Source organism: Notamacropus eugenii, chromosome 2 (genome assembly GCF_028372415.1).
Source record: "Notamacropus eugenii isolate mMacEug1 chromosome 2, mMacEug1.pri_v2, whole genome shotgun sequence".
In the NCBI taxonomy this organism is placed as follows: domain Eukaryota; kingdom Metazoa; phylum Chordata; class Mammalia; order Diprotodontia; family Macropodidae; genus Notamacropus; species Notamacropus eugenii.
The window spans coordinates 465148595-465160698 of record NC_092873.1 but is presented as its reverse complement, the minus strand read 5'-3'; the positions used below and the strand labels follow the sequence as shown (position 1 = coordinate 465160698).

Here is a 12104-nt window from a genome sequence, read left to right as displayed (position 1 = left end):
TGTAAGTTCCTTGAAGGCCAGAATAAATTTTTTTTGCTTTTTTTTTTTTTAAATCTTTGTATCACCCAGTCTTGCACAGCACCTTTGATAAATGTGTGTGGAATTTAAACGCTATTTGGGCATTTTTACTAAGGTGTGTTTTTTCACTTTATGTAACTAGAAGCAGTTGTTAAGTCATTTCCAGTGTGTCCAACTCTTCATGACCCCATTTGAGGTTTTCTTGGCAAAGATACTACAGTGATTTGCCATTTCCCTCTGAGGCAAATAGGGTTGAGTGACTTGTCCAGAATCACCCAGCTAGTAAGTGAAGACTGGATTTGAACTCAAATCTTCCTGACTCCAGGCCGGGTGCTCCATCCACTGCAGCACCTAGCTGCCTCCCATATTAATTATCTTCTTATTATAATAGACTTATGATGTCAAAGGCCTGGGAAGTGAAAAGATAGGTAAATATTGCCTTTTATAACAGGAAAAAAAAATCTCTCTATAGATTTCATTGTTACAGGGGCAGTAAGGGAGAGAAGCAGCTGATAACAGTTTCACAGGGATATTTAGGAATGTCAAGAAGTAGACAGGTTGCTATTATATTGCAAACGATGAATGGTATCGGACCAGGCCGTGATGCAGTCAAGTCTATTAAGAAAGTTAAGCTCAAATCAGGAGACTGGTAGTGCCTGGCACATAACAGGTGCTTAATAAATGCTTCTGAATTTAATTAATTTAATTTTTTTAAAGAAGCTAACAAATGCCAAGCCCTTTAGGCATTCATTAAGCATTATTTAATGGAATGGATCAATTAAAATTAAACATCCACAGTAGAAATTCAATTAAGTTTCCATATTTTTACTTCACTACAACTCATTCTCACCCTCCTATCCTGTTTAATTTTTATCTGATCTTTCAGAGGCTCTACCCATCACTGCAGCCCTTTTAATATACAATGTATTGAAAAGTTCTTTATAGTTTCTTATTATTCTAGTCTGCAACACAACTGCTAAGCAGGGGCACTCCCCAGTTATCAACAGTGGTATACTGATTTTAATGGTTCCATCCTTTCTAATCCACCAGTTTCTAATCTACCTAATCTATCCTCCACCTTTGCAAACAATAATTTGCAAAGGATAGGTCAGACCCTCTCCGCCCCCTGCTCAAGAAGCTTCAATGGCTCCCTATTGACTCAACTCCAACTTATTTTTCCAGCCTTCTAATACATGACTCCTGTTCAGGTACTCCACAGTCTACCCAAACTTATTGCTCCTCACAAAGAACATAGCATCTCCAGTTTCCATATAGGTTTTTAAATTAACTAGTTTCCCCTTTCCCCCATCTGGAATTCACTTTTTCTTCATCTTTGCCTTTAAATCCCTAATTTCCCTCAAAGTTTAGCATAAACACCACCTACTACACAAGGTGTTTCCTGATTTTCCCTAGTTGCTGGTGTCTTTTCTCTAAAATTTGTTTTTAAAAATATATTTAGCATATGCTTATGTATGTTGTCAATCAACTAACCAACAAACAGACATCAAGCAGCTACTATGTATCAAGCACTGTCCCAGGTGCTGGGGATACAAGTATCAAGAATGAGATAATTCCCTCCTTTCAAGGAGCTGACACTTTGACAGGGAAGGCAGAACAAATTCAGACTGGCACAGGGTCAATTTTGCTACTGTGATTTTATGAACAAATGTCCTGGGCAATGCAGATCAGCATCTTTTCTACAACTTGCTCAGGGAGTGGTGCCTCTGACAGGACTAGGCAAGTCTGGAAGAAGAGTGAGTTTGGGGAAAAGATGATAAGTTCTGTTGTAGACAGGTTCAGTTTGAGATGTCTTGAGGACATCCAGTTTGAAATGTCTAAAAACAACTGGTGATTGAAGATGAGGACAAAGACTGGGGCTGCATATACAGATGTGTGAGTCATCTGCCCAGAGAGAAATAACCACATAGAAGCTAAAGCCGAGAACAGAGTTTCAGGGAATACTTATAGTTACAGGGCAGGAGGAACATGTTTTAGTAACATCCCTCTCCTTACCTCTTTTCCTCACTTTTACTCACCGAAGTTAATTCAATATTAAGCAAGCTTTCCTCATAGACAGACACAGATACTTCTGTATTTATGTACACACACACACACACACACACACACACACACACACACTCTAATCCAATACTATTTCTATCCTGCTCATAGTCTTCCCTCACAAAAGCTGAGCTGTTATATGGAACGGGTTAAAACTTTCATTTAGGAAATGGCACCAGGCCAATAAAAGATCTTAGGATGTTCTTGGGACACATAGTAGGACATAAGAAAAATAAGAAATAAAGTGAACCCCATCAGCTTTCATCTGTGATAAGTTACAGTTCCCCTTACACAGCATTTGGACTGGTGCCATTTTTGTCCTAAGTTATTTAACCTTTACAAAGTGCTTGGATGGCAGCCAGCTTTATCCTAGAGCAGCATAAATTGAGGACACCTCTCTTTAGACTTTGGATTCCTCAGTTAAGGACAAAAATGTATGTGAGACACCCAAACAATCAAGATGCTGGATTCCAGAGGTAGAGGTGCCAGAGCATCTGAGCAGGGATCCTGCTCAAGGGCAGCTGACAATACATACACAATATCCTTTACCTGAAAACTTTCTCTCCTTTTTTATCATTATCACTTTAAATAAAGATATTTTTGCTTTTAACTGAGTCTATGATTGTGGCCTTACTGTGAAATTTTGAGCCCAGATACCACAGCTACATTCTGTAAAATGGCAAACTTGGTTTTTTTCCATCTTAATATATGGCACTAATAATCAAATCAATTGTGTGTTCGTCCTTCGTTGCCAAAGAAGACCATGCCATTAGAGAAATAATGACAAGACTAGCACCTGACTTTGTTTTGAGGGAGGGAGGGCTGTGCAGGTCACCAGCCTCACTTCTCCTCCAGAGCCATCTGAATCCAGTTACCAGATGTTCATCAAGATGACTAGAGATGACCCAGGATGAGGCAATTGGGGTTAAGTGACTTGCCCAAGGTCACACAGCTAGTGAATGTCAAGTGTCTGAGGTGGGATTTGAACTCAAGTCCTCATGACTCCTGTACTGGTGCTCTATCCACTGCACCACCTAGCTGCCCACAAAACCAATGCAGGCAAGATTAGAAGGAAAGCAAAAAGCTGGGAGGTGGGGGGATTTTACAACTAGTTTCTCTAGGCTTCATTTCTCAAATATGTAGAGAACTGAGTCAAACTTGTAAGAATACAAAGTCATTCTCCCAATTGATAAATGGTCAAAGGATATGAACAGATAGTTTTTAGACAAAGAAATCAAAGCTATCTATAATCAGAGGGAAAAAATGCTCTAAATCACTACTGATAAGAGAAATGCAAATTAAAACAACTCTGAAGTAGCACCTCACACCTATCAGATTGGCTAATATGACAGAAAAGTAAAATGGTAAATGTTGGAGGAATGAAGAAACCAGGACTTTATATATCAAGGAATCATAAGAGAAAGCTACTCAAATCTCTTACAGCCAGAAAGCAAAGTGGAATAGAAAGAATCCACTGGTTACATCCTGAAAGAAATCCCCAAATAGAAACTCCTAGGAATATCATAGCCAAAATCCAGAATTTCTAGGTTAAAGAAAAAATACTGCAAACAGCCAGAAAGAAATAATTCAAGTACTGAGGAGCCACAGCCAGGATCATGCATGTTTTAGTAACTACCACTATGAAGAAGCAGAGAACTTGAAATATAACATTCCAAAAGGCAAAGGACATGATGGGCTTATGGCCAACAATAACTTATCCAGAAAAACTGAATATAATCTCAAAATCAATAAGCATTTATTAAATGCCTACTGTGTTCCAGGTATTATGCTAAGCAATGAGAATACGTCAAAAAGTAAAAATAGTCCCTGCTCCCAAGGAACTCACAATATAACGGGAGAAACAACATGCAAACAACTATGTACAATTGATAAATTCATGACAAGTTGGCATTTAGAAGGAAGAGCTTCTCTGAAGGAAGTCAGGGAAACTAGAAGGTAGAGGTAAGGTGGAGAGAATTCCAGGATAGAGGGATATAAAGCGAAAAGGCCTAGAGTTGGGAAATGGGAGTGTCTTGTTTGAAGAAGAGCCAGGAGGCCAGAATCACTGGCTCACTGAGTACATGGGGATATAAGAAGACTGGAGAGGTAGCAATGGGCCAGGTTGTGAAGGGCTTTAGAAGCTAAAGAGAACATTTTATATTTGAATAGGTTAGGTACATAAGACATAGTAGTCAATGATTACAGTAACCTACTGTTTGATAAATCCAAGGACCCCAACTTCTGGGATAAGAACTCACTATTTGACAAAAACTGCAAGGAAAACTGGAAAACAGTACGGCAGAAACTGGGCATAGACCAATGTCTGACACCATATACCAAAATAAAGTCCAAATGGTCACGATTTAGGTATAAAGGCTGATACTATAAACAAATTACGGGAGCAAGGAACAGTTTATCTGTCAGATTTATGGAGAATGGAGGAATTTATGACCAAATAGAAGACAGAACATTATGAAATGCAAAATGGATAATTTTGATTACATTAAATTGAAAAGTTTTTGTACAAATAAAGCCAATGCAACCAAGATTAGGAGCGAAGCAGAAAACTGGGAAAGAATTTTTACTAGTGTCTCTGATAAAGGCCCCAATTCTACAATATATAGAGAATCGAGTCAAATGTACAAGAATACAAATCATTCCCCAATTGATAAATGGTCAAAGGATATGAACTGGCAGTTTTCAGAGGAAGAAATTAAAGCTATCTATAGGTATATGAAAAAATGCTCTAAATTACTGTTGATTAGAGAGATACAAATCAAAACAACTCTGAGGTACCATATCACACCTATCATATTGGCTAACATTACAAAACAGAAAAATGATAAATGTTGGGGAGGATGTGAGAAAGTTGGAACATTGATTCATTGCTGGTGAAGCTGTGAGCTGATCCAACTATTCCAGAGAGCAATTTGGAACTACACTCAAAGGGCTATAAAAATGTGCATACTCTTTGACCCAGCAATATCGCTTCTAGAGCTGTATCCCAAAGATATCATAAAAATGTGAAAAGGACTCATGTGTACAAAAATATTAATAGTAGCTTTTTGTGGTGGCTAAGAACTGGAAATTGAGGGAATGCCCATCAATTGGGGAATGGTTAAACAAGTGCTATATGAATATAATGGAATATTACTGTGCTATAAGAAATGATGAATAGGCAGACTTCAGAAAATCCTGGAAAGACTTACATGAACTGATGCTGAGTGAAGCGAGCAGGACCAGGAGAACATTGTTCACAGAAATAGTCACAGTGTGCAATGACTGATTTTGATACACTTAGCTCTTCTGAGCAATGCAAGGACCTAAAACAATTTCAAAGGCCTCAGGATGGAAAATGCCATTCACATGCAAAAAAAGAACTATGGAGTCAGAACACAAAGTGAAGCAGACTATTTTCTTTTTTGTTTTGTTTTCTCTTTTTTCATGGTGTCTCCCATTCATTATAATCCTTCTATGCGACATGACTAATGTGGAAATGTGTTTAATAGGAATGTATGTGTAAGGTCATTTCACATTGCATGCTGTCTTGGGGAGGGAGGGAGCAAGGAGAGGGAGAAAATTTAAAACTATGGAAGTGAATGCTGCAAACTAAAATTAATTAATTAATTAATTAATTTTTAAGGAATAATCACCAAGATTTGGGTACAATTCCTGTCTCTGTAATTAGCTGTGTAACCAAGGCAAGTCATTTAACCTGAAAACCCTTCAGCTTCCCCATCTATAAAATGTGGATAAGAACACTTGTTGTACTTAGCTGAAATGGCCAAGTTCTTTGATGTCTCTAATTAGGTCTCAATTTTCTCAACGATAAACAGAGACATTAATTCTTACAGTACACACTTCATAGTGTTGAGAGGCTCAAAGACAATGTGCATAAAAACAGTTAGCAAACTTTTAAATACTATGTAAATATCAGTCATCATGTGAAGCATGTTTTCCAAAAGAAACAACTCTATTTACAACATTGGTGGCTAGGTTTCCATTGGATCTGACTCCATAACTGATACCGGCAATTTAATCTGGCCACATTACACATTTAGAAATATGCTGTATTATTGTAACTGATCATACAAAAACACAACACAAGGTAAAATGGCACTGTAGGTTCTAACAGATTCCAGAGGCCCATACTACGTAAATGGGCCATCAGCTGATATGCCATTACCATGGGACGCAGTGGTAGAGTGCCTGTCCCATCACAAAGGAGGCAGAGCTTTGATTAAAGGATGACCATAGACGTAGGATTTAGAAAAATCACCTTGGCAATTCAATGCAAGATGAACTGCAGCAGGGAGACAAGAGTGTGTGTGTTTATCCTTTGTTGCCAAAGAAGACCATGCCATCAGAAAAATGATGACATGATTTGCACTTGACTTTGTTTTGAGTGAGGGAGGACTGTGCAGGTCACCAGCCTCACTTTTCCTCCAGAGTCATCTGAATCCAGGTGATTCATTCATCAGGATGACTGGAGATGACCCAGGATGAGGCAATTGGGGTTAAGTGACTCACCCAAGGTCACACAGCTAGTGAGGGCCCAGTATCTGAGGTGAGATTTGAACTCAGATCCTCCTGACTCCTGCACTGGTGCTCTATCCACTGCACCACCTAGCTACCCCCAGGGAGACAAGAAGACTATCACTGGTTGTACTTTTCATATCCTCACTTCACTGGCTGTAGTATGAAAGTTGGAATATTCCTTGCACCCTACTGCCACTTCCAGATTCTCCCTTGACTATCATCCCTCAGCAACCTCTCCTACTTCAATTTAGGAAAAAACTTCTTATCAATGAGAACTATGAAAAAGTGGGATAGACAGGCAGCCTGAGGAAGTGATCAATTCCCCAAAGAAGCTCTGTAATCAACGCCTGATAAAACTTTCCTCAGGCATGATATAGAAGAGATGATGAGCAACTTAATTTTAGGAAAATATGGAAAGACTTGCATGAAATAATGAAGAGTGAAGAGTGAAGCGAACGGAACCTAGACAATGTTGTATACAGTAACAGAAGTAATGTTCAAAGTGTAAATGTAGATGACTTAGCTATGCTGAGTTATATGAATATTCAAATCAATAACAAAAGATCTGTGAAGGAAAAGGCTATGTACTTCCAGAGAAACAACTGACATATGGAACAACATCTTGTAAAGTTTCATGTATATATCTTTCTCAAATGTTGGCCTTCTTTAATGTGAGGTGGGAAGAGAAACAGCTTAAATCTCAAATATTACAAAAAATAAAATCTAAAAGTCAATAAATCAATTCTCCCCCTGAAAATTAATTAATTTCTTAATCTGGCCACTAAAATCCAATCTACTTCTTCTAGCACCACTGCATTATACCCTGTCTCACTAATATGCTAATATTACATTATCATTATAACATATATACATCATTGTTGTTGATAATGGTAATAACAGCAATAACAAAATATGAAGCAATGTCAACAGGAATAATGTTGAAAAGAAAAGCTGCAAGCAGATCAAACTCTCAAATATTAATAATGACAATAATAAACCTTTATGTAGAGCATAAAGCATTACAAAGCACATCCCTCAACAAATGTCCAAACCAGCATTTCAAGCCCACAAATCTCCCATTAGGCAGTAGCTCTCTGATCTCGGACAAGTATATAACCTGTTATTGGTGCTTTCCTCATCTGGAAAATGGAAATAATAATAATAACGGCATCTACTCCCCAGGGTTGTTACGAGGATAAAGAACTTTTTAAATCTTAAAGAGCCATGTAAATGCTAGTTACTGTCATCATACACCCTTTTACAACTACGACTAAGAGGCTATTCTTTTTATTTAGTTTTATTTAATCAATTTATTTGTTTTCAGTTTTCAACAATCACTTCTATAAGTCTTAAATTTTCTCCCCCTTCCTGAGACAGCATGCAATCTTTCATAGCTTCTGCACATATTCTTATTAAACACATTTTCACATTAGTCATGTTGCATAGAAGAACTAAAATGAACAAGAGACACCACAAGAAAAACAAAAACAAAACATAACACAAGAGAAAAATAGTCTGCTTCATTCTACACTCCAGTTCCATAGTTCTTTCTCTGAATGTGGATGACCCTTTGCCTCAAGAGTCCTTTGGGCATGTTTTAGGTCCTTGCTTGCTGTGAATGCTAAGTCTATCAGACACAGTCCTCTCACCCTGTGGCTGTTACTATGCATAATGTTCTCCTGGTTCTGCTCACTTCATTCGACATCAGTTCATATAAGTCTTTCCAGGTTTTTCTGAAGTTCAACCTTCTGTCATTTCTTATAGCACAACAGTATTAATTACATTCATATACCACAACTTGCATGATTAAGAGATTATTCTTAATCAAATAAAGGATAAAGGTAATTACAAAAGACAAAACAGATAACTCTGGTTATATATGTAGAAAGTGAAAAGTTTCTGCACAAACAAAATTAATCCATCTAGGATAAGAAGTCAAGCAGTCAAGCGGGGAAAAAAATCTTAGTACTGAATTGGTCAGATAGGGATTTACTTGCCAAAAGACTGAGCTCCCCGGTATGTGTGTATGTACATGTGTATGTGTATGTGTATGTATATATGTATGCATGCATGCACATGCACAGGCACACACACACACAGGACCCATTGCCATTACCCAACAGATTAGATAAGTGACCAACGGATATAATAAAGAATTCTCAAAAGAACTGAAAATGATTAGCAACCATATGAAAGGATGTTCCAAATCATAATAATAAACAATAGGATTCAAAACAGTCTTGAAGTTTCACCTCAGACCCAGCAAACTGGCACCTATGCCAAAGGGGAGAACAATCAATACTGGAAGCACTGTGGCAGTTGAATGGCTCAGTGGACAGAACACTGGACTTGGAGTCCGGAAGACTTGAGTTCAAATTTGGCCACATATGCTTACTAGCTGTGAGACCATGGGCAAGTTACTTAATTTGTTTGCCTCAGTTTCCTCAACTATAAAAAATAAAAAAGGATAAGAATACCATTGTGAGAGATGATCTCTGAGGATCTCTCTCAGGAGCGAAGCCTCTTCAAGGGGTTAATTGTTTCTTGTCTTGTTGAAACATGTGCAGCAGGTTGACCTTGTAGAAGAAATGTTTCACCATATTCTGTACTCTCCCAAGACTACTCCCTATTCTTTCCCAAGATTCCCCCTTCACTTTCCCAGACTGCCCTCAGTATTTTCCCAGTTTTTCCCTCCCTTATTTTTAGATACATAGCAGGGAGAAATAACACCTCCCCCCCGTTTTTTTAGGGCTAATGTGTGAAACTATTGGGTTTTTTTGTCTCTGTTGCTGGGGTAAATTGTCTCGAATAGATTGTACCCTCAGGGCTCACACCAATGAACCCTGAGGAAGGGGGCTGGGGGAAGGTGTGGATTGCAGTTAGGGCCTATATAACCTGCTGAGCTACACATAGCTCTGTTCTCTATGGCTGGCGCCACTTTTTGGGTGCTCTAGGAGAGCCCTTTCTCAAGAAAGTCAATAAATGAACTATTCTTTCTGCTAATATGTCTGAGTCTCTGATTCACTGGTAAAGGTCTCTGTGCCTCACACGGCACCTACCTCCTATTATCTACCCTACAACCTAGGGTGGTTGTGAGGAACAAATGAGATATCTGTAAAGCACTTAACATAGGACCTGGCCCATAGTAGGCACTTAATAAATGCTTAGTTCCTTCCCTTGCCCTCTCTCCACCCCAACTTTGTAAGAAGATAAGCACGAATGCATTATTAGTGGAGGGGTTAATTAGTACAACCATTTTTAAAAGCAATTTAAAATTATGCAAATAAAGTGACTAAAAAGTCCATACCCTTGGACCCAGAAATTCTACTATTATGCATATACAAAAAGGAGGCCATTGACAAAAAGGAAGTCACCATATACACCAAAATATTTAAAGCAGCACCTATTGTGGTAGCAAAGAATCAGAGACAAAGTAGATACCCACTGGCTAGGAAATGACTAAACAAACTGTGGTATATGAATGGAATGGAATATTATTATACTGAAACAACAAATATGATGAAGAGAGAGAAGCATGGAAAGATTTATATGAACTGATGCTGAATGAAATAATCTAAGCCATGAAAACAACATACACCATAACTACAGCAACGTAAAAGGAAAGAACCACCACGAAAATAATCAAACATGAACACTGCAAACGTGCAAAGTACAAGCATGGGCCCCTAAGGAGAGCCGCGAAAAGATACCCACCCCCATTCTTTTGCACAGGCGGGAGATCTGGGGTGTGGAATATTGATGATATTTTCAGATTTTTTGTTGAAGTACTGATTTGTGTTGCTGATGTTTTTTGATGTTATTATGTTTTACCCTTTTTAGACAAAACAGTCTGTTATTGGAGAGGGAAGGAAGAGGAATAGACAAGAAAATTTAGGTTTTATAAAAACAAAATATATCACTAAACTTTTATTTAAAAAAATGAAGGAGCTGGACAAGATGGCCTCTGAGAGCCTTTCCAGTTCTTAAGGGAAAAAAGCACCCCTTTCCTTTGGACTTATTATATTACATCACCCAGAAGACAGCACTTTACTCATCCAGCTCACATGGCATCACATCAGTTAATGGTGTGCATACATATTTCTTACAGAGCAGTACCGAGTGGAAGGGGCAGCACAATGTAGAGAAAAGCCCTTTTACTCCTGGTGCTGCCATTAACTCACCTTTGGATAAGTTACTTAACTTTCCAAGGCTTCAGTTTTCTCCCTTTCAAGATAAAGGGGTTATAGAAAATTATCTCTGCGGAACCTTTTAAGTTCCTCAAGGACATTAACAGTACTGTGCAATAGTACTTCAAAACAGATTAATCATTCAATAAATATCTGCTGATTTAGTTAAACAATGAAACAAAAACAGGAATGTTTTGACTAAAGGATGCTAGCTTGCAAAAACCAAGACTGGTGAACAACAAACAGGTGGCTTTGCCTGTATACTTGGCATCAAGCCACAGATTATACAGGAAACTAAAGTACATTTAAAAAGAAGGCGAATGTGGGGGCCAGGAAACTCCTGCAACAGTTACTCTTGATGTCAAGGCCTTCTTGCCCCAAGGGGCCCATTTTCACATCATCTATAATTATCTCTTTGCTTTAATCGCCTTGTCACTCCTGAGGCTCTCATGGGCACTGAACGAGGAAAAGCTCATTAACTGAACCTTTTCTCCTCCCTCCAACCACCCATAGCTTTTAATTGCATGGTGTTGTTCTTATCGAGCAGTGCAACTGGGATCATTTTCATAAGAAAGGGAGGGAAGGGAGCCATGTGTCCCTGAGGTGTGCACCACAGACAAACCTTTGCTTTCTCAATTATTTATGCCAGCTGAGGTTTTACAGGCTGAATAAATCCATAACTCAAGTTCATTCTGAGCAGTCAGATTCTCAAGGGGAGTTGCCCACTCACCAATACACTCTCATGGAGTCCTCAAGAGAATAACCAGGATGTAAGAAGACATATGTCATCTAATTCCGAATCTATCACCAAAGGGTTAACACAGTTCTGATCACAGGTAATAGTACCACAGACAGAGGATGACAATATAGATCTTTGTGGCACTCAGAACATGAGAGTGCAATTCCAAAGATGAGTCTACTCTTTCAAAAGGTATACAAGTACACATTTTGAAAATATAAAAGGTTTACAAAGGAGCTGCTTAAAACACTCTACAAGTGCTACAGTGTGATAAGTACTTGACAAAATTGGGCCTTTTCTCCAATGCTTTGAGTCTTTAACTCTTCAACTGGATGGGTATCTAAGCTGTTCTTTTCTCAGCAGTCACTGCTGTTTGCAGCAGAGTTGTGTATAATACAGCTACCTTTTCCTTCAGTCACTTAAGCTCTTTGGACAATTTTATAGCACAATTTATGTGTGAGTGACAGGTTTCAGTGCTATGTTCATTCTGCACACTGTATATAATATATACGCCAACAAGAGTTTTCATTTCTATTATGTTAAAAAAAAGAGCAAAACCA

At 38.4% G+C, this 12104-nt stretch overlaps 1 protein-coding gene across 5 annotated transcripts in view; it reads right to left on the bottom strand.

Moving 5' to 3' along the window:
* Positions 1–12104, bottom strand: part of ACBD6 (acyl-CoA binding domain containing 6) — a 231736-nt gene that overhangs the window by 159305 nt on the left and 60327 nt on the right. The gene's annotated exons all lie outside the window — the stretch shown is intronic.